Here is a 6786-nt window from a genome sequence, read left to right as displayed (position 1 = left end):
GTTCCATAGCTTAGCTATTATGAATTGAGCTGCTATAAACATTGGTGTGGCTGCGTCACTTTGGTATGCTGATGTTAAATCTTTGAGTATATACTAAGGAGGGAGATAACTGGGTCAAATGGTATTTCCATTCCAAGTTTTCTGAGGAAGCAACCTAAATATCTATTAACAAATGAATAGATAAACAAATTGTGGCATTTGTAGGTAAATGGATGGAGTTGAGAATATCATGCTAAATATTACTTAGCAAATAAAAAAGAATAGAATGTTTACACAAACAATGGCCTGAATGACCCTTAAAATAATGTGAAATGAAAAAAGACAGACCAAAAATAGTGCACAAACCATGTAATTCTATGTACATACAATTCTAGAACATGTAAGCTAATCACTAATCCCAGCCAACAGTTGGCTGGGAGCAGAGCAGGTGGGGCAGGAGGGATGAAGGAGGATGAAGTTATGGTTATTGTCTTGACTGTGGTGATGGTTTTACAGGGGTAGACATAAGTCAAAACATCAGATCGTAGACTTTAAATAAGTGCAATTTATTGTACATCAGTTATGCCTAAATAAAGCTTTTCAAATGAAGAAGTGGGAGTGAGGAAAATAGTCTTGTCCCTTGGTGAAGATAAGCCAATGCTCAGCTCTCCTGGTTGGGGGTGTGTAGGGCCTGACAGCTCAATCTCAGTCTCCCCCATCATGTGACTCAGATGCACCTCTCCGACGTATTCCAGGTTCCTGGGAGGCAAGGGCCGTGCTTTCTGCATCATCTATTCTGTTGAGGATCCTGACAATGATGAAGCAGCTTCCAGAAGGAGCAGTGGAAGGACTAGTTTATCACTCAGCCCAGTTGTGATCACATCAGAATCAGGGGAGTGCACCCAACCATGGGGCAATAACTCCACTGTCATTCCTTCCTTGTTTGTGGAGTGTGTGGTGACTCACGCTGGGAAGACTCCCAATATGCTGAGGAACTGGCCAAGGCAGAGGGGAGATGCTGAGCCGGGCTGACTCCTGAATGAACTGAACCATTGGGGCTCACCCTTCAGGTTGAGGCTGTCAGACAAGATGGTCCTTACATATCTACAGGGTACTGTGACATCTTGGAGGCAGGAAGTCCATGCAGGGAGCCTCTCTATGTCTGATGAAGTCAGATTCTAACCTTTATCACAGTGACCTGATTAAAGTCTCCATAGTCCCGTGGTCAGACTGTCATTCTGGCTAAGGCATCCAGAGGTTGATCTCATTGCTAAGCCAAATCTGGAGCTCAGGCCAGAAGCTGTGGAGGTAATTTCTGTTGCTCAAGCATCATGAGGACCTTTCATGGTGATGGTTCCCACAGATTTATGTAAACTGAAGTGTGAACAAGGCCAACATCGCTGCTCCTGGATGATCTGTCCTCATCCCCTGTATATTATCCTTGATAGCATTAGACTTAGATAGGAAAGCTTAACTCAAAAATTCAGCTGCAACAATGGAATATTACTCAGCTTTAAATAATAATGAAATTGTGGCATTTGTAGGTAAATGGATGGAGTTGGAGAATATCATGCTAAGCGAAGTAAACCAATCCCCAAAAATCAAAGGCCAGGGCTGGAATTGTGGCTCAGTGGTAGAGAGCCTGCCTGACATGTGTGAGGCACTGGGTTCGATTCTCAGCACCATATATAAATAAATAAATAAATAAAATTAAGGTCTATCAACAACTAAAAAAATACTTCAAAAAAATCGAAGGCCAAAAGTTTTCTCTGATAAACGGATGCTGATCCATAATTGGGGGCGGGTGGGCCAAGGGAAGAATGGAGAAACTTTGGATTGGGCAGATGGGAGTAAGTGTAGGGGAGGGAGTATGGGGGGAAATGATGGTGGGATGAGACAGACATTATTACTCTGTGTATGTGTATGATTGCACGAATGGTGTGACTCTGCATTGTGTACAACCAGAAAAATGAAGTTATGTTCCATTTGTATACAATGAATCAAAATGCATTCTACTGTCATGTATAGCTAATTAGAGCAAATAAAAAAATTCATCTGCAAAATGAATATAGCTGTTGGGTTTATTACTTGTATGACAAAGGAAGTCACCTGATAGACAAGTGTCCTCAGTATTCCTTGAAGTCACACTCTCTTGTAGACATCCACAAAATAATCGGGTTTGCAGAAATCACCTGTAAGTGAATTTTAGATTGTTCTCAAGAAGCAAGAAGACTCTTCCAGTGACAGCCACCCTCTTCTCTGGGACTTACTTAAGTCCATTATCTCAGTAAGCTCACCCTGACTTTGAGAAGGGCTACACTGCAGTATAGGGCTGGAGGGTGTTCATGACAGACTCTCTGCTCTTCCTTTCTAGGTCATTAGTGGACACTGCTGACCTTTGTGGACACCACAGACCTTGTTCTGCTGTCCAGGTTTGTCTGGTGTCTCTGAAGACCCAGAGTTTGGGAGCATATCCCACCCACATTTCTAGGTATTTCTGACTGAACTGAGTCCCCATGTGTTGGGAAAGTCTCTTTCTAGATAGTTCACCAAGAAGGTACCAGGTGCCAAATCATCACTTGGCTGGGTTACCAGGGAAATTCTCTTAATGAATTTTAATTGAAACCATGTGCCCACAATGACCACCTTGCTGCTCAACTGAGTGACCACTCCCCAAATGAAGAACCTGCACAAGGTGTGGCATGTTGCCATGGCAATTGTTTCCCCCAATTCGATGCACTTGTGGTTTAGCAGAACATGATTCAATTTGTAATTTAGCAGAATGGTCTTCCCAGGAGAGCTCTCATGGCCACTGGGATATAAACAAAGATAGGAACAAGAAGGACACAAAAGGAAACTGGGGAGTCAGAAGGAGAAGGATGCAGGGTTCTGATATATCAGCCCCATCCTTGGTGCCCTGAGACACACCTGGCATTGAATGGGATCCTGGCACTCCACACAAGGGTGCATCGGATCAGTATGGGGTGAAGAGGGGTCAAGGCCCTGACACCGAGACCATCTACCTCCTTAAGGGGAGCCAAGGCCCCTGTAGAGCTATTTATTGGGCACCTATTACATGCTGATAATGAGGCTAGAGTGATAAACAAGATGGTCGAGGCTCTACTCTCATGGTCCTCAGGATTTTATCTCTGCAGCTTTAGTCCTGAGAGGCCATGAAGAAAGGACAGGGATGGCCAGGTTGATGGCAAAAAATCCTAGGAAGAACTTGAAAATTACATCCCTGAGGGGAGAGAGAGCACGCTCAGGGCAGAGTAGAGCAGAGCAGGGTTAGATATAGTGCCGAGGGAACTGAGACCGTGACCAAAACCAAATAGGGACTTGAGTGTGTGAATCCCAGCCGGGTTCAGAGAATGGCCAAAGATGGCTAAGCTCCAAGAGGGTTTTTAACAAAGTCACGGGTCACACTGGGGCCTCTGCTAGAGTCTGGAGGACCTGCTTTTGGTCTTAGCAGGGCATTTCCTACCCCAGCCTGGGGACAGATAATACATCTGAGATAGACCTGGCAACCTGTGCTTGGCACTCCTGGGGGCAAAGTCTGGGCATGTGGGGAAATAGCTAGCAGGGCACAGAAAGCAGACAGGTTCAGCAGGGGGCTGGGTGGGAGGAGAGGAGCATAAAGGTGTGGTAGTGCTCAGGGTGCATGGTCATCACAGTCCAAAGGACGGGCTTGAGTCAGGACTGGGGCCCTGAGGTTGCCCCTCCCCCATGTGCCCATCTGAAATGCTTGAGAGCCACATCTTCTCAGTTGTCCAGCTGGCCTTCAGTTTCTGTTTGTCATTCACCACTTCCCTTCATGTCACTCTCCCAGACTTTGGCCTTCTTGATGGTGTCCCCCATGTACAGGATGTAGATAAGCACACCAGGGTTGGACTTCCTTGGCTCGACTCCTGGGGAACCCCATGACCACCTGCCCAAGTGTCAGGTTTGCAGGTCATCAACTGCAAGACTTTTCCTGACCCCACTTGAGCCAACAGGAAGGAGTGTGTGGCTCTAGGGAAGAGAATAAGGTGCAGGGACCCAACGGTGAGAAAGCAAGGGCCACTCAGGAGCTGGTCGGGGAGGGACCACTGGGAATGTATGTGCTGGGGGCAGGTTCTACTCCAAACTCAAGACAAGGTTGTGGGGAAGACAAGGCTGAGGCTGGAAAATCCCTTGGGGACCCCAGGAACTGAGCTGAAAGGCATTGAGAGCTGCTGAGCTGGACCTGAGTCCAGGCATCCGGGAGACTACAAGGGAACTCATATTTGGCCGTCTCTCACTTGGCCTCACAGTGTTTTTGTCTCAGTGTTTGCTGGCCCCGAAGGTTCAGGGCAAAACAAGTCAGATAGATGGATGGGAGTGGCCTTCAAGGGGAAGAGCCACAGTGATAAAGACAACTAGAGTCAGGGGACTGTGTTGATGCTCTGAAGAGTGTGCACCTTGCAACCCGCACTGGATCCTCCCTAGGCACGGCACTCCTTGGGTATGGCACTGCAGGAAGTTTCCTTAGCTCCTGCAACAGATAAAGATGGAGTTAGTAAGCCTTGCTCTAAGGAACTTTCGGTTAACTGTTTCCACCTATCCGTCCTGCAGAATCCATAGCAAAGTTGGCGTGAGACATGAGGCTTTTATTCAAGATCTCAAACTTCAAAGAGTTAATTCAGTTTTGGAAACATATAATCAACTCCCAAGAAGAATGTGGCTCCAAGGCTCCTAATAAATGAGGATGATGCTGAGATGCCAACACCCACCAGTCCCCTGAATGTCATCTCTAGCCATCTGCGACTTCATGGCACGTGCTGATTGGTGCAAAGGTGGCGAGAAGCCCAGTGCTGGAGCTGGACTCCACCATAATTCGCTGTGGGATCCTGGGTAGATCACTTCTCCCTAGCCTCGGGGTCTGTCAGCAAAACCCTCGCTGCTCATGTCAAACAGTGTGGGGAAGCTGTGCCTGCTTATGCTTTCGGGACCATTCATCTTCCCTATCAGAGAAACTGAACTTCCCCTAAAGCTCTGGGGCTGGCAGAAGGCTCTCCACACAGCTGCTGATTCTCTCCACAGGGCCTTGAGTGATTAAGGACGGCTGAAAGGAGAACAGAGAAAGGAGAACCAGTTAGAAGCACACTGTGCTCAGAGAACACTTAGCTTCCTCCCCCACCAAGGGCTCAGCACCACAAATTCCCTGCTGTTCCTCTCCAGAGGGGCAGCATGGTAAGAGGGACCTGTGGCTTTCCACTCTGTGGCCTTGGCCGAGTGCCCACCCTTCTCTGAACCTCAGTTTCCCTATCTGTCAAGTGGCACCGTTACAAGATTAAAATAAGAATGTGTGTTAGACATGCACCCCAGCAATGTAACTTCCCCTCCTGGCTTCCCTCCTGCCACCCTACCTCCAAGCAGACTCAGCCACTGCTGTGTTGGTTTCCTGTAAGACAAAGTAGGAATGTGACTCCCCGGGCTATTGTGTGAAATGGTTAATGACTTGACTGTAAAAACACAGAGCTGCCCTTTGAATAAACAGAAATGTGGGTGTTCCAGGTTGTTTCTTTTACAATCTTTTATTTTTTTTTCTAGCAAATTCTGCTACTACTAATTGTGCAGAACCCAGTACAGTATTCAAAATACTTGGAACCAGAAACATTTCAGATTTCAATTTCTTTCTTTCTTTTTATTTTTTAAATTTTTAATTTTTTTTTTAATTTTGGAATGAGATAACTTGGGAATGTGATCCAAGTTTAAACAAGGAATTCAATTATGTTTCACATATATCTTATACCATAGCCTGAAGGTAATTCATAACATTTTTAATAATTTCATGCAGGAAACAAAGTTTCTTGGTGTGGAATTTTCCACTTGTGTTGGCACTGGAAAAGTTTTAAATTTCAGAGCATTTTGGATTTTTGGATTGGGGGTGCTCCACCTATATTTTGGTGAGTTTCAGTGGAGAGGAATAGAAAATAAAACAAAAGAGTTGGGTTAGCTCCAATAAATATAAAAGAAGGAAAAAAAAAAGAAAAACAAAACAAAGCTGAAACTAAATTTATTCTTAGAGATGCCTTTTTTGGCAAGTATTTATTTTAAAACAGCAAGAACTTTCACACACAAACAAACGAGATCTCTTCTACAAAGACTTTAGCTACTCAACCTCAGGAAATCCTATAATTTTTTTTCAAATTTTCTATCCTGACTCAAATCCAATTTCATTTCACTCTAAGAAGAGTTTGCCTTGGGCTGAGGTTGTAGCTCAGTGGTAGAGCGCTTGCCTTGCCCTCGTGGGGCCCTGGGTTTTATCCTTAGCACCACATAAAAATAAATAAATAAAAATAAAGATATTGTGTCCATCTACTATATATATAAAAGAAAAATTTGCCCTCATTCCTATTGAGCAGAATACAAAATTAATTTTCCTATTCTCAATAATACTCAATGAGAAAACAGCCTTACAGTGTTTAAAACAAAATTGTTCAAAAACATTTCAAAATTAGCTTCTACACTGACTATTGGTGACAGAATGATTTTGTTAGTCAAAATCTCCTGACTTAGTTTCTTCAGTACCTAGGAGATCTTTACTACTGAGCTACATCCCTGATCCTTTTTATTGTTGCTGTTTTTGAGATAGGGTCTGGCTAAGTTGCTGAGGTGGCCTGGGACTTGTGTTTATCCTGCCTGAGCCTCCCAAAGTAGACATTCACCCCACGTTTGGACGAAATTACCTGACTTTAGTGATTATCATGTTGATTTTGTATTTCACTAGATTTGACAAGGAGCCACCCATTGGATTAGCCAGCTTCACTTGCTTATTCTTTAGTA

The 6786-nt window shown here is 44.6% G+C and overlaps 1 long non-coding RNA gene across 1 annotated transcript; it reads right to left on the bottom strand.

Moving 5' to 3' along the window:
• Nucleotides 1–524: 524 nt before the first annotated feature.
• LOC131423823 (uncharacterized) lies at nucleotides 525–5396 on the bottom strand. The gene is made up of 2 exons (XR_009225892.1): nucleotides 5367–5396; nucleotides 525–5062 (listed from the first exon to the last, which is right to left on the bottom strand). It is a non-coding gene; the product is annotated as an uncharacterized LOC131423823 (long non-coding RNA).
• Nucleotides 5397–6786: the final 1390 nt, after the last annotated feature.

Source organism: Marmota monax, unplaced genomic scaffold (assembly GCF_021218885.2).
Source record: "Marmota monax isolate L192 unplaced genomic scaffold, Marmota_monax_Labrador192_F-V1.1 WCK01_AAM20220418_F8-fsc00024, whole genome shotgun sequence".
Classification (NCBI taxonomy): Eukaryota; Metazoa; Chordata; class Mammalia; order Rodentia; family Sciuridae; genus Marmota; species Marmota monax.
Note: the sequence above shows the minus strand (reverse complement) of the source record. Positions and strands in the feature narration are given on the sequence as shown.